Source organism: Sorex fumeus, unplaced genomic scaffold, assembly GCF_029834395.1.
Source record: "Sorex fumeus unplaced genomic scaffold, SorFum_2.1 ptg000067l, whole genome shotgun sequence".
NCBI classification, from domain to species: domain Eukaryota; kingdom Metazoa; phylum Chordata; class Mammalia; order Eulipotyphla; family Soricidae; genus Sorex; species Sorex fumeus.
Window position 1 is genome coordinate 1,581,666 of NW_026606124.1, and position 27,681 is coordinate 1,609,346.

At 44.0% G+C, this 27,681-nt stretch overlaps 2 protein-coding genes across 4 annotated transcripts in view; one reads left to right on the forward strand and one right to left on the reverse strand.

Moving 5' to 3' along the window:
- The window catches only part of PEAK1 (pseudopodium enriched atypical kinase 1), a 268,078-nt gene extending 257,096 nt beyond the window's left edge, over positions 1–10,982 (reverse strand). For both annotated transcript variants that reach the window (XM_056128746.1, XM_056128745.1), the window contains exon 1: positions 10,840–10,982. The gene's annotated coding sequence lies outside the window, so the exon portion shown is untranslated. The remainder of the gene's footprint in view (positions 1–10,839) is intronic.
- Positions 10,983–11,510: 528 nt separating this feature from the next.
- Positions 11,511–27,681, forward strand: part of HMG20A (high mobility group 20A) — an 87,774-nt gene continuing 71,603 nt past the window's right edge. Inside the window, exon 1 of one of the 2 annotated variants that reach the window (XM_056128774.1) lies at positions 11,511–11,831. The gene's annotated coding sequence lies outside the window, so the exon portion shown is untranslated. The remainder of the gene's footprint in view (positions 11,832–27,681) is intronic. The other variant, XM_056128773.1, reaches the window with a different exon arrangement.

Here is a 27,681-nt window from a genome sequence, read left to right on the forward strand (position 1 = left end):
CCAAATTCCAATAATCAAACTTAAAACTGAGCCTGTTAAGGAAGCAAGCTGGAAGCTGAGAACATTGGTGGAGCAAGTTGACACTAGGGGTGGATTGATATAGGATCACTGAATGCCTTAAACTCTATTATGAACAACTTTGCAAATTACAATGCCTTAAAAAAAATTTTTTTTAGAAAAAGAACAACAGAGTCCTGAGAACTGCTGTTCCCCCAAACAAATAAAACAATAACAAAGAAAACTAAGGCATAGGACCTGAAAAATAATATAAGAATTAAGGTGCTTGCCTTGCATGCAGTGTAACTGGATTTGATCTCTGGCACCACATATGGTTTCCCCAAGCATTGTGAGGAGGAACCACTGAGCACAGAGCCAGGAGAAAGCTCTGAGCACCAACAGGACCCCAAAATAAATTATTTTAAAAAATTAAAAATAAAATTTTTAAAAATGCAAGATGAAAATCATGCAACTAATAATACCAAAGAATAAAGAAGTGTACATGTACAAAAAACATGTACAAAAACAGTAACATGTATAAAGGACACAAAAGTCAACCCAGAAGAACTCCTGATGGTCAAAGATGGTATAATAAGGAAGCTAAATAAATACTGAGAGCAGTAAATTATAGCCCTAAAGGGAAAAAAAGTCCTGGGTTGGAACTTATACACATATACATATATATATAATGTATGTGTGTATGTATATATATGACAATAGGTATGCAGAAAGTTGAGAAGGAACAAACCTTCCTTACAGAAAAATTTCAGTTAATATGCATAGAAAGAAAGAAATTACAAAATGCCTTTAGAAAAATGCACAGCAAAAATTACTATAGGCAATTTATTGGTGACTTGCTTTCAACAAATTATGGAAAGGGAAAAGAGTCATCTTTCGGTGGAAAAGTCTATCAGAAACCATTTTAACAAAGTGATCATCAGTGATAAGTGGGTTTGGTATCATGTATCTTCTATATGTTAGGAAGGACACTTCGCTCTTCTGATATTCTGCCTCCAAAACTGTAAATCCAACTCAAATCACGAGAAAACACCAGGCAAACCTATACTGAGGAACAGTCTACAATATACCTAGGCCAATATTCTTTAAAAGTATAAAAGAGAAGAAAAGATAAACTGTCATATTTTGGAAGAGTTGAAAGAGATTATACCTAAAAGCAACATATTATCCAAGTTTGGATCACAGAAAGAAAAAAGTGAAAACCAATGAACTAAAAGCGAATTCTGGAGGTCATAGAAAGAGTACAGTGAGCAAGGCACTTGCCTTTCATGCAACCAACAAGGTTCAATCCACAGCACCACATATTGTATGCCACACCACCCCTGGGCATTGTTACCAGTAATCCTAAAGTACAGAGTCAGGTGTAAGCCTGAGCACGGCCAGCTATGGCCCAAAACCCCAAAAAAGTGCTTAAACATAACAACTGCAATTTAGTTAGAACATTTGTATCAAAAATAATTTCTTAACTTGATGAATATACTGTGGTTATTAAAAATATTAACAATAGGGAATCACGGTCACGGTCCTCCTGTTGTTCATCGATTTGCTCAAGCGGGCCCAGTAACATCTCCATCATGAGACTTGTTTTACTGTGTTTGGCATATCGAATACATCACGGGTAGCTTGCCTGGCTCTCCGAGAGGGGCGGAGGAATCGAACTTGGGTCGGCCATGTTGACCACTTGTAAGGCAAACGCCCTACCGCTGTGCTATCGCTCCAGCCAACAATAGGGAACTGGGGCAATATTTGCTTGCCTTATACATATATACCTCATCCAGGTTCAATCCCTGGCATTCCATATAGTCCCCCAAACACTTCCAGAACTAATTCCTGAGTACAGAACCAGGAGTGACCCCAAGCACTGCCATGTGACCCAAAATTTACAAGAAATTTAACATTAGGGGAAACTGGAAGAAGGGTTTACAGATGACAATTATTTTTAAAATGCACAATTTAGCCCTACTGCAGAATTTGGCAGTGCCTGAAAACTTTTGTTTGGAGGCCATATCCAGTAGTGATGTGGGCTTACTACCTGCTCCGTGCACAGGGATCACTCCTGACAGGCTCAGGGGATCATAGGGGGTGCCAGGGATTGAACCCAGGTGAGCTGGGTACAAGACAAATGCCCTACCTGCTCTACTATGATTCTACCCCAAAAGAAGACTAAAAAAAAAAAAAACAGTAAGGGGAGGCTAGAACAATAGCACAGCGGTTAGGGCTAGGGCGTTTGCCTTGCACGTGGCCAACCCAAGTTTGATTCCCAGCATCCCATATGGTCCCCCAAGCATTGCCAGGAGTAATTCCTGAGTTCATGAGCCAGGAGTAACCCCTGTGCATTGCTGGGCATGACCCAAAAAGTAAAAGAAAAGATCAGTAAGTAGGGAGATGGTACTGCCATCTCATGAATAAAGGCAGAACCTGGAGGAATAATGCAATGGCTTCTAGCCCATGCCTTGCAAGTTTATGGTCATGTCTTCAAAATTTCTGTACCTCATATATACAAACATGCTCCCGGCAGCTCTACTGTTTAGATCTGACAACTCTACTGTCAGCAATCCCTGGCACCACAAGTCATTTCTGGTTGCACTACAGGTTTGAGCACAACCAAAACAAGGGGATGCAACCTTAGGCAAGCACAACTTAAAAGATGTGCGAGAAGTGCAACATCTGAGAACACCATAACAACTTCTGGTGCGTATCACCAACATAAATGTGTGTGTCTCAAGTAAATATGTGACACCCCCCGCCCAACCCAGTGAGCAAGTGTGAGGCACTAAAGGGGTACAAACCTCAGTGAGCACTATGACCCAGTGTGCAAGAACCATAACCTGGTGTGCAGGCCTGAATGAGCACCACAGCCATGTGTGTGTAAACCCTCCACCCCTTTCCTTTCACAATCAACCCCCTCACCCACTTACCATAGCAACAGTATAAACAACACTGAAGAGAAAGAGGGTGAGGAAGTAAAAATAAAGGTTTTTCGATTTAAAAATTTAAATAAAGAGATGTGAACATTTAAATGATAAAAAAAAAAAAGACTGAGAGGCCAGGATCCTGCTAAGCATTTTCTTGCGTAACAGAGCACCTCTACAATGAAGTACACTCCTGCTCAAAATGCCAATATCGCTGAGTTTTAAGAAACACAAGTATTAGAGACTCTATGCAACACTTCTGTAAATCTAGAATTATTTTAAAATAGAAAGTTAGAAAACATGTATTTAGGCTCAAGGATAAATCTGAGAGTGTGCCCAGATCCAATCACTTCTCAGTTCCCTGGCTCAAGACCTCTTCTCCTCCCCATCTCTCTCTCTCTCTCTCTCTCTCTCTCTCTCTCTCTCTCTCTCTCTCTCTCTCTTTCCTCTTCTCTCTTCTCTCTTCTGTCTCTCGGGTTTTCAGTGAAAACCTCCTAAATAATTCTGTTGCTTTTCTTTTTTGCTTTAGATCACTTGTGATACAGTAGCCAGAATGAAGTGAAGGGTTTGTGTAGGGGTACTTTGGGGGTCCCTTGAGTGTTCTCCTGGTGGCACACAGGGGACCAAGCAACATCAAGGATGGAACCTCAGGCTCTCACAGGATAAACATGTGCTGCAACCCTTGACCTTGAACTATCCCAAGTTTTGCTCAAAATTTTCAGAGTGAAATTTTTTTAAAATATAATCCGATTTTTATCTGCTTCTGTGGCTAAAACCATAGAGTGATTCTAATTTCACAAAGTAAACACTTAAGTCTTTACAAAAGCCAAGATGATCTGAACTCAGTTGGCTCTCTGAACTTACCATCTCTACACTTAAATTCATTTACAACCGATTAACCACACTGACCAAGAGTTCATGGACAACACCAAACCTCCGATCCATGGTCAATGCAAATGTTTCTTCTAGAAAGGCAGAGGGATAGTACAGGGGTTAAGGCACCTGCCTTGAATGTGGGTCCTGGTTTGAATCTTGGCATCACATATAGTCTCCCAAGCACTGCCAGAGGTCAAGCCTGAAGATAAAGCTAGGAACAGTCCCTGAGTACCACTGGGTATGGCCTAAAAACAAATGAATGAAAAGCTAAAACGTTTCTTCTAAAAAAGAATGTAACCTCTCACCACTTTGATCATTTCTCTCCAAGCCCTCCGACATCCTGTTTAAGAAAGCACATACACATTGGGGGAATTGGTGGTGGAAAATGTACAATGGTGAAGGGAAGAGTGTTCGAACATTTTATGACTAAAACCCAATCATGAACAACTCTGTAACTGTGTATCTCAAGGTGATTCAATTTTTTTAAAAAAAGAGAAAAAATATTAAATAAAAGTAAATACACCCCTTAGCATTCTTTGTCTGTATCATTCTTTGTAGCACTTAACTATCTAATATACTATAATAATAACTTATTTCTCTTCGTGTCTCTAGAATATAAGATTCGTGAAGGAAATATTTTTTGTCTCTGGTTCACTACTTTAAACTCTGCACCTAGAGAAAGGTCAAGCACGTACTAAATTCTCAACAATTATTTATTAAATAGATTTTAGACCTATAATATCCCAAATTAAATATTTGGTATCCTTTTGCTTTTCATCATTAGTACATTTTCTCTCTTATCTCCTTAGATAAGAATATGGTTCAGAGAAGAACGAATGGCCTTTAAATCCTGATTTGAATCATTTGCTATTGCTAATTTAAACCTGGGCATGTTAATTTAATCTCTCTAATCCTCAATTTCATCACCCTAAAGAAATGGGAAAAATGAAGAACAAAAGGTTAATAACACATTGCAGAATTAATGTTAGGATTAGTAAAAGAGAAATGAAAATTTCCAGTATACAGTGGTACTCCATAAATAAGAATCAATATTATTGCTCCCTTCTCACTTAGTTCTTTCTTCAGCTTCACACTAATCTCCAGTCCTACCTGCCCTTCATTTTCTTCCAACTGAATCACCTTTCCAGTCCTCCTGCTCAGGATCCAGCCTGGAAACTACAGGTCATTTCAATCACAATCACTAATTCCCTCATCAACTGTCCTTCAGATATCTCTACCAAGCAGGCATCTACAAAACAGTGGAGAGCAAACCGGGCTCTGGAATAAACCATCAGGATTTAAACCTGAGCTGTTCATGTTACAAAAAAGGAAGATTAACAGTGACTATCTTATATTTCTTCTCATTAGTATTACTTCTTCTAATATAGTATAAATACCCAAACTAATCACTGCCAGAGAAAAATCAAATTATACAAATTGGTATCTCTATAAATCCAAGGTCTATAACCTCAATAATATAATCCTCAATGCTGTCTAATGATCCTTCATTCCCTACTCAGGTCTAAGTACCAGTCTGCCTCTGATAATAGTAATTTTAAGAACCCCCTTTTCACCACATTGGCCTCAACACTTAGCAGGTTCTCAAATATTGACAGAAAACATGTCAACTCATTCTCTTTCTTGCTCTATAATTTATAATTTATTGTGTTGACTGTATTTACATTGCCTCAGATGCCTTACCTCCGTCCCCCGCCCCCCCCCCCCCCCCACACACACACACTCCCAGAACCAGGTCCTTCCGAAGGCCATTTTTTTTCTATGCTTTGGATCGTATCCCATGAAAATCTTGTGACTTTATGTTTACCTCTCTCTCCCACTCTTCTCCCACTATAATCTTCTTCTCCACTGGTTCTTTCCAATCCTACATAACCATGGCCAGGACCCACAATTTTAAAAAGGGGTGGTGGTCGAGAACTTAATATCAACAACCCCCTGACATTTTCTTCCACCTGTATGTTTTCCTTCAGTCCTTTGTTTAAAATTCTTGGGGTCAGAGGTAGCTAGACAGACAAGCTGGACATGCTTTCAATGCAGAGTCTGGTTAATCCTTGGTACTGCAAGGTGTCTGGAGCACTGCTAGGAGCAAACTTAGGTTATCTAGGAATAGAACCCAAACAAAAATCAACACTGTATCCCTCATAATCAGCTACAATTTGTCATTCACCTTTAACCACCTCAAAGCATTACAATGTAACTATGTGCTCTACATAGAGTTACAAATGGCATCTTAAATTACCCAATTTAAGAGATTATTTAATTCTTATTTTATTAGCTCTTTTCCTGGGGTAATATGGTCTTGACCACACCTACTCCTACAAATTATTCTGCTCCCTTGGTTTGCTCCCTCAGTTTCCCTGACAAATCTGTCCCCCTTTCTTTTCTTTTTCTTTCTTTCTTTTGGTCTGCCTGGCACAAAAGGTTTGAATTCTTTTCCGTTCCCAGGTCTCTCTCTAGTCAGTAGCACACAACAGAAACATGGGATTCAGCCTTAATCTTGCATTTTGCTCATTGTCAATGTCTGATTATTTTTATCCTCTCCTTTTCATTTTATTTATTAATTTTTTGGTTTTGAGACCACACCCTGAGATGCTCTGGGTTCACTATCTGTGCTTGGGGAACCATAAGCAGTGCCAGAAACTGAACCGACTGTCTGAAAGGCAAGGGCCTTAACCCCTGTATTATCTCTCTATGTCTTCAGCATGTCCTTTTTACCATAATTCCCAAATCTCTCATATACCCACCTCCCCTTATATCGCCTGTCTCACTAAGAACAGCTTCCTATTTTGCTTTCAGTTTTGCCCTTCTTTAAACTAGCATTCATTTCACTGCCAACATGGTAGGTATGAAACACAAATCTGATTCTCTCATGCACTTACTTGTTTGTTTGTTTGTTTACTTGCTAAAACTCTGCAGCCTTAGGATAAAGTTAATGCTACTTAGCTTAGTTTGTGAATTATTTATTCAGAGCTTTGACTTCTTATCACTTGATTATTGTTGCTTTGTTTTTATTTTTTGAGTTTTCTGTTGCACCTGGCATCACTCAGGGCTCACTCCCACTCTGGGCTCAATAATCACTCTTAGAGGAGCTGGGAGGACCATATGGGGTACCAGAGATTGAACCCAGATCATCTACCTGCCAGACAAGCACTTACCCACCGTATTATCTCTTCAGCCTGTTTTTCTTTGTTTTTGTTTAGACTCCAGAGTGGTGCATAGGAGTTATACCTTGCCTGTGCTGGGGGGGCCATATGTGGTGATAGGGACTGAAACTGAAATTAGTCACATACAAGGCAAGCACTGTCTCACTGGCCAAGCCAATAAAAATTTGAGTTTGACCATCGAAGTTGAGATGTGTTGTAAGTAGAAATCACATTCTAGATATGGAAGGTTCTGCATGAAAAAGGGAAGATCAAATGTCTCAATAATAATTTTTAACACTGATTACCTGTTTAAATGCACGGTAGCACAGTGCTCACGTTGTTCATCGATTTGCTCGAGTGGGCCCAATAACGTCTCCATCATGAGACTTGTTTTTACTGTGTTTGGCATATTGGATACCTCACGGGGAGCTTGCCAGGCTTTGCCGTGCAGGCGAGATACTCTCAGTAGCTTGCCAGGCTCTCTGAGGGGTGGAGAAATTGAACCCGGCTCGGCTGGGCCGGCTTGCACGCAAGGCAAATGCCCTACCGCTGTGCTATGGCTCCAACCTGTTTAAATGGCATTTGGGATATATCCAGTTAAGTTTAAAATATTATTAAAACTAATCTCTTTATCTTTATCTTATAATCTCTTTTACTCTTAATTTGGTTATTAGAAAATAAATAACTGTGACTTAAGATCTGTGGTTTGTGTGTATTTATGAAAATGTTTTCATTGTGAACCTAGTTAATCCTGCGTATTTTTTAAGATTAGCTCAGGTAAACCACTAAGGTGCATTTCAGAACCTTCCCCAAACTCAAATCTTACTTAACTACCACCCATACTCCTCTGTGCTTCCACCCATAGGAATCTGCTTATACCTCTGGCACATATCACACCACATTCTTATTAGTGATCATCAGTTATCTTCTCCTAAACTGTACTCTCCCTGCAGAAAGAGATATCAATCTACATATACTCAGGGCTTACCACTCTGCCTACCACTTAAAAGGCACTCAAAATATCTGTCAAACAAATGTGAACTATTTTGGGCCTGAAAGTTACTAGAATTTCTAGTTCTCCAAGGAAAACAAACCAGCAGTGAAGGAGTCTAGACTTTCCCAGGAGCTCTAGTATTAAAAGGACTGGGGTGGAGTCAGAGAGATAGTACAAGAGGAAAGATGCTTGCCATGTAGGCAGCTGGCTTGTGTTCTACCCCCAGCACTACATATAAACCCCACACAAGGATTGAACCCTTGAGTACAGAGTCAGAGCTCTGAACATAGGAGAGTGTGGTACCAAAAATCAAAAACAAACAAAAAAAACTTTTAATAAAAGGAATACTAGGGTGATTATAGGAAGCAGAAATTACAATAAAGAGAAAAGCAAAAGGAAAATAAAACTCATCATATACACCTGTCTTAGTGGGATCTGCCACAATGATATGAGCCTTGAACTGACATTTGGCATGCCAGGGGCCACAGTTTGGTTCTTAAACTATTTAAATAATCCATCCAACAAAAAGAATATGATCTGGCAGGTTTCAACACAAACAGTGAGATCCCAGCACCTGTTCCTTTTAAACAGTGCATCATTACAGTTAAAAACAACAACAAATCTCTCTCATGAAACAAATGCTAATCTCATGATGCTTCACCATGGAGCAATTTAGAAGAGTTATTATGTGAAATGTGCCAAAGCATGAATTTATGGCTGGTGCTTATTTGGCAAATATGGTTGGCAGTGCTAGATGTTGAAAAACAAGTATGCAAATAAGCCAATAAAAGTTTTTAAGCTTTCAGACTTAAATATTTACATTACCATAAATGTACAAAGATAAATGTTTATATAAGTACAAATAAAATGCATTCCAAGAACACATTTTTTAATGTGATTGTCGGGAATAGTTAGGAAGTTGGCATTGTTTCTTCATGGGCCTTGGGGTAGACACTTAAAAATAAATTGTCACAGAATGTTAATAGGGTACAACCACTATCAAGGTAGTTTCTCTGCACTATCACTAGGTAAAATGAATAGTCATAGTATCAAAATAGTTCAAAGCAATCTTATCTTTTCACCAAAGCACTTTTCTTCCCATCCTGGAATCCAGCCCAACATAGATGCAAGCCCCTAAAGGGGGGCAGGGAATGAAGCGGACCACACATCAAAAAGACCAGGAAAGCAATCTGACATTTCCCCCACATAATACAGTAATGTTAAGAGTCTGCAAAATAAAGACATGATAAAATATTTCCCCTTTCCCCTCTGACAGCTATGGAAAGATGTTTGTTTTTTCACATAGTTTGTGAGTTGGTCATAGTCAAAACTCACCAGCAATGGTATGAATTCTGCTCCTATTGTTAACTGTTAATCTCTGAGCCAACACTGTAAATCCCATCTTTTGAAACAAAAAAAAAAAAGTACCTTATCCACCATTGCAATTTACTAAACGAGTCACCAAAGAGAAGTGCCAGGCACTTCAGAAGGTAATTAAGGTAGTAAGTGAATTGCGCTACCTAGAAATGCGCTGAGATGACAAGAGAAGCCATCAAGAAGCAAGTACCCAAGATTGCTCAAGGAAAGTTTCACCCCTGTGGATAATTCACTTTTCACTTCCACAATGCAGAGCCATCATCTGGGTTCTTGGATGACACACATTACTACTCCATCCCATTAAGAAGGGGGGGAGGGGAGAGTGGGGGACGACGTGGCTGAACAAAAATCAATAAATACCCCACCCCCGCCCCCATTCTCAAGGCAATTCCAACTCAGGTAAAAAGCATGTTAACAGACATCCCCCGATAGCCTAAAAATAGCCTTTTTATGTATCTAATTCACCGTATAACCTTCACCACATTTAACGGGGGGGGGGGGGGAAGGGGGGGATGGATTAGGCTCTCGAAGAGCGAAGCCAATGAAGATGAAATCATAGTTTTCCTTTAACTCCTCATTATCCCCTTCACGTCAGCCTCCCAGGAACTCCATTCCACAGCGCTCAGATTCCTAAACTTGGATCTTTGAACACACACACTCACACACACACACATACACACACGCACACACACACATGCACACAAGCACGCACACTCGCACTGGGCCTGAAGAAAGTGCGTTTAAAGGTGGGCGGCGGAGGGCTCCTCTTCCCGCACACCCCTCGGCAGTCAGAGGACCTAAAACTGCCCCCGGGCGCCGGGGCGCGCGCGCCGCCGAGGGGGCAACCCGAGGCTGCAGACGTCCAGTCCTCCTCAGAAAAGTTGCAAGAGCCGGGCCAGACCACCCGAGGGCAGAGGAGCAACAAACTGACGGGCTGCTCAAATCCAAAGACCACCGCCCCCCCCACCACCACCACCCCGACCCGGCCCCCCAAAAAATAAGAGAAGAGAAAGAGAGAGGAAACGCACGCACGGAGCAGCTCGGCACGCTCCGGGGCGCGGCGGGGCCAGGCTGCAGCGCTCCCCTCAGCGCTCCCCTCAGCGCCGCCTCAGCGCTCCCCTCAGCGCCGCCTCAGCGCTCCCCTCAGCGCTCCCCTCGGCGCAGCCCGTCGGCGCCCGCCGGGCTCCCCCACACGCCACTTTCCCCCGCAGCCGGGTCCCAACTTTCCCTCCTCTGGGGGGCGCCCGGGCCGCCGGCGCCGCGGGCGCGGGGGCAGCGCGGGGGGCGCGAGACGCCCGCGGGCGCGGGGCGGGGGCCGTGGGGGTCGCTCCGGCCCCTCGGCAGCCGCCGTCCGAGCCGCCGCGCCGGGGCCACCCGCAGCCCGCGCCGCCGCCCCGCCCGGCTCCCGGGGTCAGCGTCCTCCGCCCGCGGGCGACCCCGCGGCCGGCAGCCCGGCGGGCAGAGAGGGGGACGCCGGGGACGCGGGCGCGCCCGCCCCCGTTACCTGGGGGGCGCACACGCCGCCGCGGGGACCACCATCGCCGGCCGTCCCGTCCGCTTCCCGGTGACCGCGGCCGCCGCCGCCGAGCGACTGACACCGGCCGGACAACTAACTACTCGCCGCCGCCGAGTCCGCGGCGCGCGCCCGGCCGCCCGCCGCCCGCCCAGCCCACCGGCCCGCCCGCCTCCTCTCAGCGCCGCGCGCGCCCGGAGGAGCGAGCACGCGCGCGCGCCGCCGGCACCGGGCCCGCCGCCGCCCGCGCGTCTCCGGGCCGCCCCGCGGGAGGAGCCGCCGGAGGCCCCGCCCCTCGCGCGCCTCCCTCCGGAGGCTGAGACCTCGACGGCGCCTGATTGGCCGCGGGGGGCGGGGCCGAGAGGGGCGGGGCCGAGAGGGGGCGGGGCCGAGAGGGGCGGGGCCACGGTTACCTTGGGCCGGCGTGCTGGCAAGTTTGGGCCCGGTCCGGTTCCGGAGGGAAAGGGTCCGAGGGGTCGGCTGGGGCCTCCCCGTACAGCGCGCTCCCGTCGAAAACAGATGATTTTCCCCGAGGACTCCAGTCTATAGCAATGACCAACTTTTTTTAAGTTCCAATACGTTTCGTAGGCCTGGGCAATTTCTTTTAAAAAAAACTACATCTCCCAGAAGCCTCTGCGGAAATGAGTCTCACCTTGCGTAACCACGTAATCCTTCGCCGCCTTTGAACAAAGTAATCCCTTCATTTTTCGCAAGGTATCGCAAAAATATCTCATTTTTCTCCCCGCCGGAGCGGTTTTTACAGTCTCTTCAACAAGCGAGGTTGCCCGTGGGAACTTGGTTTAGCGGCCAAATAAAAGGGGGGGGAAGAACATGAAAATGAATCGCTGCGGAGGAATTTTTGTCGAGCGGTGAGACGCCGGAGTCAGAAGCGTGAAGGCGATTGAGAGGGGCTCGGGGGATTGTCCTTTGTGCGAGGGACTTTCTTTAGGCCCCAGGCCCCTGCCTGCCCCTGTCGTCAGCAGGTCAGTAAGCAGGGCGAGCTCTCGTGGGGGTGGCCACGGCGGAGACGCTCTGCGCCCCCCGAGACGATCCCTCCTTTGCCGTTGTCGATGTTGGTTTGTCTGGGCTCACAAGGCCGGCTCAAGGGGGACGACTCACTTCCGGCTGGGGGTGGGGAGGAGGGCCATCCTGGGGGGGGGAACAGCCCTCACTTCCGGTGAGGGTAGGGTGGTGGTTTGGGGGTGTCCGGCCCACTTCCTGTGTGGGCGAAGTTCTGAGAGGGTGACACTTGGGACCGTTTGCGCAGACGGCACCCCGGAGCGGCGGAATCGTGTGCCGTGAAAAGTTGGGTTATTCCACCAGCTTGTGCCCTTGATGGCCCCACGTGTAAATGCAAAATCCCAGCAAGATTTTCATAATGAATGCAAAGCCCTTGTTAAAGTGCTCCACGGTTGCCACCAGAAGACAGGGGTTCTTGTGTGACTCATGAATTGCCTGCCCCGAGCCCCTAATCCAGGTCAGCGTGGGCTCAGTGAGCCGGAGTGGTCTCTGCCCTAACACGCCACTGGAAGCTGGAGCTACTCTTCTACGGGGACGGCTGGTTTATTGCAGGCCTCGTGTTTGACGTGCAGTCGTAGGGGACTTGTTGCCTGACCAGAGTCAGAGCACTCATACGTTTGGTGTTGACTTAGGCCATTGTTCGCTTCAGTTCTTAGGCTGCAGGTTTTGCCCCATTCCAGAAACTTCCTCAGCCTAAAAATTCTTCCGTCTGTGACTTACAGGTTTTCATTTGATAATCTTCCCTTCCCCGCTTTGTCGTTTAAGTTCGACATCCATTGAGCCAAGATCTGTCCCTCGTGGTCTTAAAGCCTAAATGCAAGAAACAGGAGATTGGGCTGGCATTTTAAGTAGTGAGAGCAAGGGTGAATTGGCTCACAAAGGGCCAAAACTGAGTTGAGAAAGAATTGTCCCCCCCCCCATGATCTCTTTGGGGGGCAACCGTATTTTGCGAAACCGTATGTAAACAGGTAATTAATGTTCACCGATTTTAGTTCTTGGGCTTCTGCATTCAAGTACCACTATGTTGTGTGGATTTGTAGTGAAGGAATCCGTCTGTGTGGAACTTACGCAATCACAGCTCTTCCAGTAGTTCTGGGATAGCTGTTGAGTGAACTGAAGTGTTTTTCAAGAATGTATTTTTCCCTTTTGCTCTTCCTGGGGGGTGGGGGAGGTGGAGCGAGTGGTGGTCGATGGGAGGTGCCACACATTGGTTGCTGTGCTTGCGAATGTTGCACATTTGGTTCAGCAGTTCCCATGCTCACTTGATGGTGATATCCTAGTTGCAGTGCCCCAGAGGTCACATTTTTGTGGTGCCGGGATCACAGCAACAGTACTAGAGATTGCCCTCTAAGATGGGTTGAATCGGTAACTTCACCCATGCAAGGCTGACACTCTTAACCCTGAGCCTCATCCCCAGGCTTCTCAAGAATGAAATGAATTCTATTAATTTTGTCCTTTGGGGTTGTTACCAGATCTAGCCTCGGCTTGCTTATCTTCTTAGTTTGCAATAATTTTCATCCTAGTTCTTAAAAAAAATAATGAGAGCTATTTGAGGGCCAGTCAGATAGCTCAGGCTCAGGGTCATGCCTGGCATGCTGGAGTTCTATCCTGATTCTCCACCCTCCAATGGATAGCACCCCCCCCCCACCCTCCCTGCCCACCCCCGCCCCACACACACACACAGAGAACATCACCTTGTGTAACTCCGGAGGGTCCAACACCGTTAGGCCCCATCAGACTCTCATTGCTAGATCCTAGCATTGGGCATTTTGGTATTGCCAGGAGTGGCCCCTGGACCCCCTGTGCACTTCCTGAAAGCCACTCTTAGCCCCCCCCACCAAAAAAAAATGCTTTTTGACTTTATAATTTATTTTAAAATGTATTTTAAAATAAATGTTACATTGCATGGATAAGGCCCTAGGTTCTAGGTTCAATCCCTAGCACTACAAAATAATGATATAAAATAACTGTTACAGTAAGGGAGAAGTATATAAATATATGTTTTATACTTTTAACTTTCTGTGGACATAAAATATGTATATTTGGGCTGGGGATGTTGCTCAGTGGTAGAGCACTTACCTTGCATATGTGAGTCCCTGGGTTTGCTCCCCAGCATTGTAGAAATATATATGTATGTATATATCTGTATCTATGTAGGACTGTAGGACTGTCCTCCCATTGTTCATCGAATTGTTCTAGCAGGCACCAGTAACGTCTCACAACAAATTGTGAGGCTTGTTGTTACTGTTTTTGGCATATTGAATACGTCACAGGGAGCTTGCCAGGCTTTGCCGTGAGGGCGAGACACTCTCAGTATCTTACCAATCTCTCCGAGAGGGGCAGAAGAATCGAACCTGGATCTCCATGTCAGCCGCACGCAATGCAAACGCCTTACCCGCTGTGCTGTTGCTCCAGCTCAATATATATATATATATATATACATATATATATATGCCTAAAATCAATTAGTTGGTACTTATCTTTTGAAAGCTACAACATTTCAGCATTAGTTGAGAAGAAAAAATATTAAGGATAATAATGACATCTGGGTTACTGAGAGAAGGCTGGGAATACATTGACTACCTCATGCAAGCCTTAGTTGATTACAGAGCTAGTCACCATCTTCTGTATTAGTGGAAAGTAGAGGGAAAGTATTATATAATTACTCTGACAAATTACGGTTTAAGATTATTAAAGTGGCGTAGAGTGATAGAACAGCAGGTAAGGTACTTGCCTCGCACACAGTCAGCTCCACTTTAATCCCTATCACCCCATCAGGTCCACCGAGCCTGCCAGACGTGATCCCTGAGTGCAAAGGCAGAAATATTCCTAGACCACTGCTGGATGCAGCCTAAAGAGAAAGGAAAAAAGAATTATTGAAGAAAAGGTTGTGGAACAATGAAATAGAGAAAATATAGCTAAAATATTGGTTGAGATATAGTTGCACTCTCGCTTGGAAACTGTCTTTGGAAAGCAAAGGAATTTATTGAATTGGTCTTAATGCTATTTTATGGGCGAAATACATAATAATAGAAATAAGAAAAATTGCTGTAGCTGAGAATACTTGAGCCACTTGAGGAACTGTCTGTTCAGAAGAAAGCAACGTATAAAGCACATATCTGCAGGAAGATGTTTTGTGATAAGTGGCAGCTATTCATTGGTTTTATCAAAGAAGAAATATTAGAAATGCTTATGAAAAATAGAAGAAACGTCCATAGAACTGGCTTTTATTCTTAAAAGTGTTTCTGCAGAAAGGCTAGCTTGCCTTCCAAAAGCTTTCTCTCCTTTTACTCTTTACTGCAGTTCTCTATGTGGTGTTTCGATTGAATACATACTATCAAAATTTGCAAAGTAAAGACTTTTTTTTGCGATATGTTTAGTATTAAAAAGAATATCCTAACACTTTCTCTATTGTCAATTTTATGTTTTTGCTTTGTTTGGGGGCCACACCCAGCAGGACTCAGGACATACTCCTGACTCTGTGCTCAAGGATCACTCCTGGTGGTGCTCAGGGGACCATATGTAGTGCCAGGGATTGAACTCAGGTCTGCTGCGTTCAAAGCAAGTACCCTACCAGCTGCTGTACTAGAGTGAACTCTTTAAGTCATTAACTCAAAGAAGTAACATAGTACAACAGAAGTAACATAGAAAAGTCTATACTTTCCAAATTTTGACTTTTCTATGTTACTTCTGTAGTACTATGTTATTTCTTTGAGTTAATGACTTAAAGAGTTCACTGTAGGGGCAAAGAGATCATTTAAGGACAGGAGCACATGCTTTGCACTAAGAAGGCACAGGCTCAATGCCAGACACCACATGGTCCTCTGAGCACTTGAGCACTGAGCACTGCTGGGATCAACCACTGAGCTATGTACTGGAAGTAGCTTCCAGCACTTTTTTTTTAATTTTTTATTTTTTGGATCACACCCAGGGGTTACTCCTAGCGCTGCACTCAGGAATTACTCCTGGCGGAGTACTATCTCTCCAACCCCTACCCCATTATTTTATGGATTTCAGAAATATTCAAATGAAAGTACTTCTTACAGATCTTTCATTATTTCAACAAAAGTTCATTGCATTCTGCAATAAACTTAAATTATATAATTTATATAATTAGGGATTTTGAGAACATTGGTAAATACAGACAAATATCCATATTATCTTGGGAATTTAACCCTAATTTCCAAACCAAAACTTTTTCTTGGTATTCCAAATCAGTTCTATAATGTAGACATTGTTGAGATTCGGTTAAGAAGGAACCGTGTGGGGCTGGAGCGACAGCACAGCGGGTAGGGTGTTTGCCTTGCATGCGGCCGACCCAGGTTCAATTCCCAGCATCCCATATGGTCCCCCGAGCACCGCCAGGAGTAATTCCTGAGTGCATGAGCCAGGAGTAATCACTGTGCATCACCGGGTGTGACCCAAAAAGATAAAAAAAAAAAGAAGGAACCTGATCTGTACTTGATCTCTCTTGTTATTGAGCCATTCTAAATCCAGTTTTTAAAAATAGTTTAGCCTAATTTTTCTTCAGACCATCAAACTTTTATTTTATATTGGTCTTTCATTAGCACATCTTTGTGATTCTACCACTTTATCCTCTTTGATGAAAAACCAAATAAACATGGACCCTAGGGTGTCAACAGATTAAGCATAAGCTTTGCGTGCAAGAGGCCCAGGTTTGATCCCTAGTACCTCTTGGTTCTCAGCAAACAGCTGGGAGTAGCCCCTGAGCACTGCTGATTGTGACCCCAAAACTCACACACACACACACACACATTCTGGAGAAAATATGGGGTCAGACAATCTAGGTTCAGAATTTGTGTCTACATTTTACTAGCTGAGCTTACTATCTTGTCTTGGCAATTTTAAGCTATTTACCTAATCTGTCTGTCAATTTTAAGGTATTTACCTAATTTACCTAATCTACCTTGATCAATCTAATGGGGGTTTTTTTGTTTTGTTTCAGTAGATCAAGAATAGTGTATGTGGCTAGGGGCGGGAGCGATAGCACAACAGTAGGGTGTTTGCCTTGCGCGCAGCCAGCCCAGCCGAGCCAGGTTCAATTCCTCTGCCCCTCTCGGAGAGCCTGGCAAGCTACCCAGAGTATCTCGCCCACATGGCAAAGCCTGGCAAGCTACCCATGACGTATTTAATATGCCAAACACAGTAACAAGTCTCACGATGGAGATGTTACTGGGCCTGCTCCAGCAAATTGGAGGACAGTGACAGTAACAGTATGTGGCCAGTGAGTTAGTACAGCAGGTAATATGCTTGCCTTGCATATAGCCGATTGAGTTTGATCCCCTGCATCACATATGGTCCCTTAAGAAATGGCAGGAGTAATTCATGAGCATAGAGCCAGGGGTAAGCCCCAAACACTTTCAGGTTATGATTCCCCCCCAAAATATTAGGGGTTTTATATATATAAGAATATAAATTTATATATAATATGTCAATCAACATCAACATAATGCCTAGTGTTAAGATCTGAATTAATGCTATTTTCCCCCCAGCCTCGCTTCTGTTATTCTGGCTATTGGAATTTGCCTAGCAGCTCTCTTTTTTGACTGGTGTATATGGGGAGAGGTGGGAATGAGGGAGGGCTGGTGCCAGGGATCACCTGAGTCACCCGAGCAGTACTCTGGGGCATCCAGGTCTACACACAGCAATGCTCTGTACACCATATTGTGGGGGTTAAACCAGGTGAATCTGCGTAAAGGCATACACCTTAACCTCTCTTCAGCGTGTGACCCCCAACACAGCATTCTGCTATGTTTCTACACCTCTAGACCAGCAGCTTTCCTGCCCACTGGTCTACAGAATGGTAGGCCAGTGATTTCAACCGTTCTACACCTGTGGCCCAACTCCGGCGTGAAGCCTGGCAGTGCTGCACTGCTGTGTTTCTGTTTAGCCTTGCACAGACCAAATAGTACAGGGATACAGTACCAGGATTATCACGATTCTGCCTTCCCCTATCAGTTTGTTCACTTTTCACGAGAAAAGAATCAATAAAAAGTTTCAAGAAAAGGCAAAGGAGACACCAGGGATAGGGGTCATTAACGGAGTACTTGGACTGCATGTGTGAGGTCCTGAATTTGATTCCCACCACCACACGGCATGGTTCTTGAACACGGAGCCAGGAATAACCTCGCCCCTGCACCATTGGAGTGACCCACAAACCAAAAACCGCTGCGTAAGTTGGATTGTCACGGAAGACTTAAACTACTCTTCTAAGCTTTAAGCCATTGTTCTAAGATTAACATTTAAGAGCCTTCTCCCCTTCTCAGTTACATATCTGTGACTGTATTGGTCTCTGAAGGAAGTAAAAAATTCTAAATTATATCCACTCTTTCCTTTTGTTCATGCTAGCTTCTGCCTCAGACATTTTCTCTTTTCCTAGGAATTCCTTTCTGTCATAATGCCATCTTCTTTCAGGCCTTTTCCAAGTACTCCACTGCAGTCACTTCAAGAAGTATTTTCTGAAATCTGTTTTCTCTCCACTCTCCCGTCCATGTGTACCCTGCCTATCAGTCCTCCAAAGCAGTTTTACTATTCTTCTATCACTTAATATCCGATGTTGCTGCTGCTGCTGTTGATACTTGTTTTTCTTACTGGTTTTTGTTGTGTACAGTTTTTTTTATGTACTGCCATGAAAGGCTGCAGGTCCTGTCTTATCTGTGATTGCTCTCATACCTGGCACAATGCCATTCACATTGTTAAGTATTCAGTAAGCATTTATGGAGTTGAATTGACACTTACAGCACTGAAGAACTGATAACAACTTTCCTCCACTATCTGTAACCTAACTTTAAACAAATGGCCTGTGTATAATAGACACTCAAATACCTGCCTAATTAAAGTCAATAAATCATATGAGGCTTTTAGGAACTCACTATGTTGATGAGCATATTTTATTTTATTGATTGGGGGATGCAGGAGTTGACCCTCACCCGTCCATGCTTAAGTGTTACTCCCAGTGGTTCTCTGGGGAACATGGAGATACTGACAACTGAACCTAGGTTGGTCCATGCAAGGCGAGCAACTCTTATGTCTCCAGCCTCCAGTGAGCGTATATTAAATACATACTATAATGATTAGCACCGTAAGGACCTGCTTCCAGCGTGCTTTAACTATAAAGTTAAACTGTAACTAGTAGTTTCTAAAAGCTGTAGGTATTTGAGTATGTGTGTGTGGGATGGGGAGGTCAGTTGTTTGTCCTATGAAAGAGGCTGTTTGAGTTCACAGGACAGAATGGTTTTGGATCAAATTACTTGCAGTTCCATTTCAATTTTCATACAAGAGAAATAAGTGCATCCACTTAAAAACTTTCAAACAAATGCTCACAGCAAAGCCATAGATGATACCATGGGTCAGGCACTTGTCTTTCATGTGGCCAGCCCAAGTTTAGTCCCTGGCACTGGAGTACAGAGCCAGGACTAAGACCTAAGCACAGCTGAATGTAGCCCAAACCCTTCATCCCAAATAAGCAAATAATAAACCAATTTTCATCATTTTATCACTGAATAAAGTGTGGTATACCCGCCACTGTGTCACTGTCATTCCATTGATCGTCGAATTACTCAAGCGGGTGCCAGTAACGTCTCTGTTCCTCCCAGCCCTGAGATTTTAGCAGCCTCTTCTTACTCGTCTTTTCCCAACGATTGGAGGCTCTTTCAGGGTCAGGATAATGAGACCTGTTGTTGTTACCGTTTTTGGCATATTGAATACGCCACAGGGAGCTTGCCAGGCTGTGCCCGTGCAGGCAGGATACTCGGTAGCTTTCTGCTCTCTGAGAGACATATATTTATATATTTTTCTCTATAATTTGTTGCCTATTGTCTGAACCCCATCAGATATGGTGTGGTAATTATGTACAGTGAAATATTCAACAGTCAAAAGGAATGAAGCAGTGAGATAGTCTATAGCATTGAAAAACACTGAAGAATTTTATCAAAGGGGAGAAGCCAGTCATGAAAGTACTGTGTGGTTTCACTTAAAAAAAAAAAAGTCTAGGATAAGCAAATCAATGAGGGATGAAAGCATATTAATGATTGCCAGGAACTTGGAGTAGAACTGGGGAGTGATTGTTAATAGGTATGGAATTTTGGGGGAAGGAGGGGTGGCGAATGAAAATGTTTTAGAGTTAACCCGAAAGGAGAGAGGGAACAAAAGGGATCGCCCTGCCACAGAGGCAGGGGAGGATGGGAGGGATATTATCCGTGGTGGTGGAAAATGGGCACTGGTGGAGGGATGGGTGTTTGATCATTGTATAATCGAAACCCAAGCACAAAAAATTGTAAATCTACAACTGTACCTCATGGTGTTTCACTAACAAAAAAAAATGTTTTAGAGTTAGTGATGGTTACATAACCTTAATATTAAAACACAGTTTCTGTCAATAATCAACCGTTGCATTTTATACTGGAGAGATGAATATTGTGATATGTACATTATATCTAAAAGTGGGGAGAGGGAATATTTAAATTTGAAGGATTTGTATTTGAAATGGGACTCGAAGCAATGGATAAGAAAGCTAAAGGAGATGATAATTTTTCCTTAGGCCAGTAGAGCACAGGCACAGGACTAGGGCCACATTCATCCAAGTGAGGATCCAGCTGAAGGTTCCCACTGTCTTCTGAAGCAGCCATTGAGGTAAATGATTCAACTATCAGGATATAAATAAAGGTTACTGGAGAAGTTCGGAGAAACAAGACTGGGGAAAGACAGTAGAATCTAATTTTAAAATTATCCCCATAAAATGCAAATAGATGGTTCTTAATGGGAAGAACCAAGAACAGTGATTTGGAAAAGTTAATACAAATAAAAGTAATCAACTGAAGGAATATTTGAGTATCCTTTACATGCCAGGCAATATTAAAGCTAAGTGATTTTCCTTATTTGAGTTGTTTTCCTAGAACAGTCACATAAGTGGAGTTACTGGTTTTAAAAATCAGCATTTTCTGATTCTATTTCCCTAAAATGTTATGGTTATTTTTATGCTAACAGCAATATATGAATTATTGTTTATACCACAGTTTACCAGCGAACTTTTGCTAATTGAATATGCCAGAAATTATTCTTCACTGTCTTGCTTTTAATTTGATGGGTTACTTTGGATGGAGGGGATTGATTCACACCCAGTTTTATGTTTGGGAGTTTTTCCTGCAGAACTCAGAAGACCATGCAGTGCTGGGGATTGAAGCTGTGTTGGCCACATGCAGGGCAAGCTCCCTAACCGCTGTACTATCTCTCTGTCACTGTGCTATCTTGATCAGTGTTTCTCTGTCATGGAACTGGCTTCTGTTTGACTGTGAAGAATCATAGTGTTCATAGTTACTTCCCCTTCTGGAGTATCTTTTTCCTTCGTTTTATTGCTGGGGATTAAGCCCCAAATCTGACGCAGATGAGGCGTGTATGCTTCTACTAAGCCACGTTCCTGGCCTGGAATGCAGTGCCAGAGATGGAACCATGATCAAAGGCAAGTGCTTTGCCTCATGTGCTATCTCTCCAGCCCTGGAATAACTTAATTTTTTTAAATGCTTGAAATTTTATTTAAATATTTTATTTAAGCATTCCTTTTACAAAGTTATTCGTAATACAACAGTTTCAGATATTCAGTGTTTCAACACCAATCCCACCACCAGTGTGACCTTTCCTCCACCAATGTCCCAGTGACCTGCCCACCCCACCCCCCAGCCTGCCTACTTAGCAGCACAAATTTATTTTATATTGCTTGCTTGTTACAACATATATCTCATGGTGGTGTTACTAAAGTCAATTAGGATTTACTAAGCTGTTAGGTGCTAGTTGAGCCTCCTGTGTTATGATTTTTGCTCCTTAAGCTTAGCAGGCTTCTACATACCTTCCCTTCTGAGTTGCTGTGCTCTTACAGGGCTGTCTGTACTGTGAAAAATGTAGATAGAAATTTGGTGCTCCAGCATTCCAGGAGCTGTGGAACTGGGATGATTCAGCAGTTTGGTGTCTCCGCTGAGCCATTAAATGCCCATCGAAGTAGGGACTCAGCCATCTCCCATCCTGAGGAGGTTCCAGTGATTTGGGCCTGGAGACCAGGACTTCCTGGGTTAGCTCAGCTGCAGTCTCTCCTTGGAATAGCTCTTTAAAAGGTGTGGTTTTCACCCTTCTGTTCCTGTCATCATTAGTATGGTGACTGGGTCTCGCACACGTGCCTGGTTGTGCTGCTCACACGTGTAGTTGGACTTGTGGGGGCTGGGGAGGGTCACACATCCGGCTGTGGAGCTGACAGACTCAGCCTCCGTGCTTCCTGTGAGTCACACTTTGGTTGTGGTATTTGTATACATTCTGGCTGCAGTGCTCACTGAGGATTGCTATGATGCTCATACAGGTATTCACGAGAGATTACACTTTTTAGCTACGGTACTCCCACACCCTTTAGTTGTATTTACCAGGGGTTGCACCCCTTTGGTTGTGACGCCCACACACATCGGCTGCAGTGCACCAGGGATCACAGACAACAGCTGCTAGACACATAGTAGGGGCTGAACTCTTGACCTTATTCTTGTAAAGCAGGTATATCAAACCACTGAGCTACTCTCTTGGACCCCCCAAGTATGCATTTGTGAAGAATCTATACAACTAACTAGACTTTAAAATTACTTCAGTTTCGGCCAGAGAGAATACAGCAGGTTGGGCACTGGCCTTTGCTAGGTTTGATTCCTCAGAGTCCCATATGGTCCCTCAAGCCCCGCCAGGAGTTATACCCGAATGCAGAGCCAGGAGTAACCCCTGAACACTGCCAGATGTGGCCCCAAAACAGAAATAAACAAAATCACTTCAGTGGTGCTTTACATATATTCAAAAGGATAAAGGTAAAGGCCCTCCCGTTGATCGTCGATTTGCTCGAGCAGGCCCAGTAACGTCTCCATTGGAGACTTTGTTGTTACTGTGTCTGGCATATCGAATACTCTCGGTAGCTTGCCGGGCTCTCCGAGAGGGGCGGAGGAATCGAGCTCGGGTCGGCCATGTTGGCCGCTTGTGAGGCGAACGCCCTACCGCTGTGCAATCGCTCCAGCCCACATTCAAAAGGATACACGTTCGAATCACATTGAGCCATGTATCCTATTCGCACTTGACTGAATTATAATCGTTAGGTGTTATGGGTATTAGCCAACTTTGTTTTCATATTAGAAAAGTGAGACTCGGAATGGCTAAGTCATTTGCCCCAGTCACTTAATCAGTATACAATACTGGCAGGGTGTTTTTGTTTTGTTTTGTTTTGTTTGGAGGGAGGGGGAGAGATGTGAGAACATCCAGATGTGCTTCGGATTTATTCCTGCCTCTGCACCCAGGAATCACCCCATCGTGACTCCAGAGACCATATGTGGGACGAGGTACCATGGTTTGAACCTGGGTCAGCTGCTTGCAAAGGCAGTACCTTATCTGCTATACTACCTCTCAGGCTCTTAATAATCAGATTTTATTGAAGTTTGTTTGCAACATAAATCGGTTTCAGGTGATTTAGTATTTGTGTATACGAAGGATTCAGTACCATCGACCATATCCACACAATAACCAAGCTCATTGAGGTATCTCGGGAGTTCAAGATGCCGCTCTGTCTAACGTTCATTGATTTAAAGAAGGCCTTTGATTCTGTTGAGACGGAAGCGGTCATGGAAGCCCTAGCCAATCAGGGCATACAAACTCAATACATCAGGATCCTTCGTGAGCTCTATTGCGGATTCACTACCAAGATCTCACCATTCTACAAAGAAGTAATCATCCATATCAAGAGAGGGGTTCGGCAGCAGCTTGGAGCAGAAAAGTCCTTCACGCCCTACCAAGGTCACCAGTTGCCCCCCACGAACGGCTCTCCAGCACGGCCACAGCCCCAGAAGCACAAGGGCTTAATGCAGAACCCAGCAGCTTGGAGCAGAAAAGTGAAAGGACTATGCGTTAATCCAGGCAATCATTTCTGCCCAGAGGGGAAAGGGTGTTGCTCCCTTCCGCCCTCCTCCCTCTGGAAAGAAAGATGGCGGCCACATGGGGGCCTTGTGGACAGCAGATATGAGCCGGGGGTGTGGGGGCGACTAAAACCTCATGGGAAGAGGGGCGTTCTGGTCCGTCCTTCACGCCCTACCGAGGTCACCAGTTGCCCCCCGCGAGCGGCTCTCCGGCACGGCCACGGCCCCAGAAGCACAAGGACTTAATGCAGAACCCAGCAGCTTGGAGCAGAAAAGTGAACGGACTCTGCATTGATCCAGGCCATCAAGTCTGCCGGAGGGGAAAGGGTGTTGCTCCCTTCCGCCCTCCTCCCTCTGGAAAGAAAGATGGCGGCCACATGGGAGCCTTGTGGACAGCAGGTATGAGCCGGGAGTGTGGGGGCGACTAAAACCTCATGGGAAGGGGGGCGTTTCGGTCCGCCCTTCACGCCCTACCGAGGCCACCGGTTGCCCCCCGCGAGCGGCTCTCCAGCACGGCCACGACTCCAGAACACAGAAACCAATTTCTTAACTATCTGACTTTCAGTAGAAATACTTCCAGGGTCAATAGGTAAAAGAGCAGAAATCCAAAACCAACATTTAATTCTTGAACCCAGCCGTAGAAAGCAAATCACTTCACAATGCTTTTTCAGCATGTCTGATTTGGGGGGGGGGGGTAAACTCTAAATAATAGTGGTGAATCTTTTATTGAAACAATGAATCTAATCAAAGCAGATAGAGTGTTAACTAGAATTCATCTGCTTCACAGGGACGGGGAGGGGTGGGGGATGGGGTTTTATTGGGGTTTTTCATGGTAAAAAATAAGTATTGGTAAAGGGAAATGTGTTTGATATTTGCATGACTGAGACATAAACCTGAAAGCTTTGTAACCTTTCCCACAGTGATTCAATAAATAAATTAAAAAAAAAAAAAAAAAAAGGCAAAGCTGTGGAAACAGCAAAACAAAAAACAAAGAAACGAAAACCTGTTTGCCATGGTTCAGAAAGAGATGACCATGAGGCCAAGATAGATGGGAATGAGGAAAAAAATGGAGTATAGGGTACTTTAAGGCAATGAAACAATTCTGCATAACACAACAAAAATGGGTACATGTCATTTCACATTGGTCAAAATTCAGAGAATATATTATATAAAATATTAACCTCTGTGTACCCTATAGACTTTAATTAAGAATAATGTCTTGATAATAAGATAAAAATGTATCAATATTGATTATCAACTAACAATGATGACATTAATAACAGAAGTTAGTAAGAAAATCCAAGAGAGGCAGTGGATATGAAGAGCATATTTCAGGATATCTGTTTTCTACTCAATTTTTCTGAAAATCTAAAACAAAACAGTAAGTGAAAAAAATGTTAATGAGTTAAATGTCAAAACATTAATTTTAATTATTACAAATTGAATATGACAGTGGTGGCAGATGGTGGCAGTGAGATTGGGTGGATCTAATTGCATAACATTGGATAAGAATAAGAGTTATGGACCTAAAATATTAATATGGAGAGGACATAAATGGTTAAATCAAATTCTTGGCAAAAAGAAACTTGACTTAGGCAAATAATAGTTAATGATAGGTAGAAAAAGACTCAAAACTAGCAAATGAGAAATGGGAGAGATAGTACAGGAGTATAGGTGTTAGGGTTATGCCTTGTATGCCTCTGACCCTGATTCTATCTATAGAACCACATGGTCCCTCAGCATCACTGGGTATAGTTCTGGAAACTCCAAAAATTTCTAGGTGTGTGCCTGGTGGTCACTGAAAACTATCTGTGACTCAGGTAATCCCTGGTAACATAGTATCGAAGAAGTGTTTCATCTTCTGGCTTCTGGATCTTCCATTGACCCTCTGGCCTAGTTGGTCAATAATCACTAAAAATGTCCCAAAGGGCTTCCCAAGCATGACTTAGAAATTTACCACCTCCCTCCAATAACTTATATTAAAATAAATTTCTTTTTTAAAAAAAAAAAAAAAAAGAGAGGGGTTCGGCAGGGTGATACCATTTCACCAAAACTCTTCAGTGCCACCCTCGAGAACATCATGCGACGACTAGAATGGGAAAACATGGGAGTGAAGATAGATGGTCGGCAACTACACCACCTCCGCTTTGCTGATGACATCGTTCTAATAACACCAAACATCAGCCAAGCGGCACAAATGCTTGCGGACTTTGACCGTGAGTGTGGAAAGGTCGGACTACAGCTGAATCTTACGAAGACAATGTTTATGAGAAACAGCCTTGTTCCTGACGCTCCATTCGCTCTCAACGGAACCACCATCTCCGAATGCAACAGTTATATATACTTAGGTCGAGAAATCAACATGATGAATGACCTGGCACCTGAGTTACGCAGGAGGAAGAGAGCGGCTTGGAATGCCTTCAAGAGCATTGAAGAAATAACTAAAAGGACAAAGAACCTCCAGCTACGAGCACATCTCTTTGATTCCACTATTCTTCCTGCATTAACATATGCCTCAGAGACCTGGACCCTACGAAAACAGGATGAGAACACTATTCGGGTCTCTCAAAGAGGAATCGAAAGAACTATGCTTGGAATATCACGATTCACTCAAATGAGAGATAGAATCCGGAGTTCTGATCTTCGTCAACGCTCAAGAATCAGGGACGCTGTCTCATTTGCCAAGACATCAAAAATCAGATGGGCTGGACATGTAATGAGGTTTACAGACAACCGCTGGACTAGAGCCATTACTGATTGGATTCCACGAGACATCAAAAGATCACGTGGACGCCCACCTATAAGATGGTCAGACTTCTTCGTCAAGACCCTAAATGATCGGTTTGAGGCTCTACATGTTCCTAAAACGAACAGATACCATTGGGCTACGCTAGCACGCAACCGGGATGAATGGAGACGTTACTGGCACCCGCTCGAATAAATCGATGAATAACGGGGATTAAGTGATTAAGTATACGAAGTCATGATTACCACTTGAAGCCTGTTTTCTGTCTCCTACCTTACAGAGATTCTCCTCTGCCTGTCTAGCAAGAGTGATAGCACAACTGGTAGGGCGTTTGCCTTCCACATACCAGGCCCAGGTCTGATCCCCAGCACCGGCTCTGCACTAATATCGTCCCCTAAGCACTGCCAGGAGTGATCCCTGCGTGCAGAGCAGAGTCAGCCCTTAGCACACCAGGTATAACCCAAAACAAACAAACAAAAAGAACCCCGTTTGTCTGTTTCACCCACCCTGCCAGTACAGATCTCTGATAATCACCAATCTATTCTCTGTATTTTAGAGGTTGTTTTGGTTTGTTCACTTACTTTGTTTATATTTCACATGATTGAAACTATCCATTATTTATTGTGGGGTTTTTTTTTGTTTTGGCTTTTGGGGGCTAGGGGATACGGGTGAGGTGCCGCACTTAGTGGTGCTCAGAGTTTCCTGTTGTGGCCCTGTGCCTCAGGGATGACTCCTGGGTGGCACTCAGAACTTTATGTGGTATCTTGGTTTAAACCAGGGTTGGCCATTCAAGGCAAGTTTTTCCCCTATACTATCATTCTGGCCCTATTTTTGTTTCTGAGCCATACCCAACAGTGCTTGGAGTTCACTTCTGGCCGTGCTCAGGGAAGTAGAGACCATGCAGGGCCAGAGATTCAACCCAAAGTTCCTGTATGGAAATCATACTTTGAGCTGTCTCCCAGGCCTGTGCATTTGTATTTTTCCTGACTTAGCACGTGATCACAAATACCAAGATTTTATTTTTTTTAAATAGATGAGTAGTATTCGTGTGTGTGTGTGTGTGTGTACACACCACCACACCACATTTTCTTTATCCACTTAGCTATCAGTGGACACGGGTTATTTCTA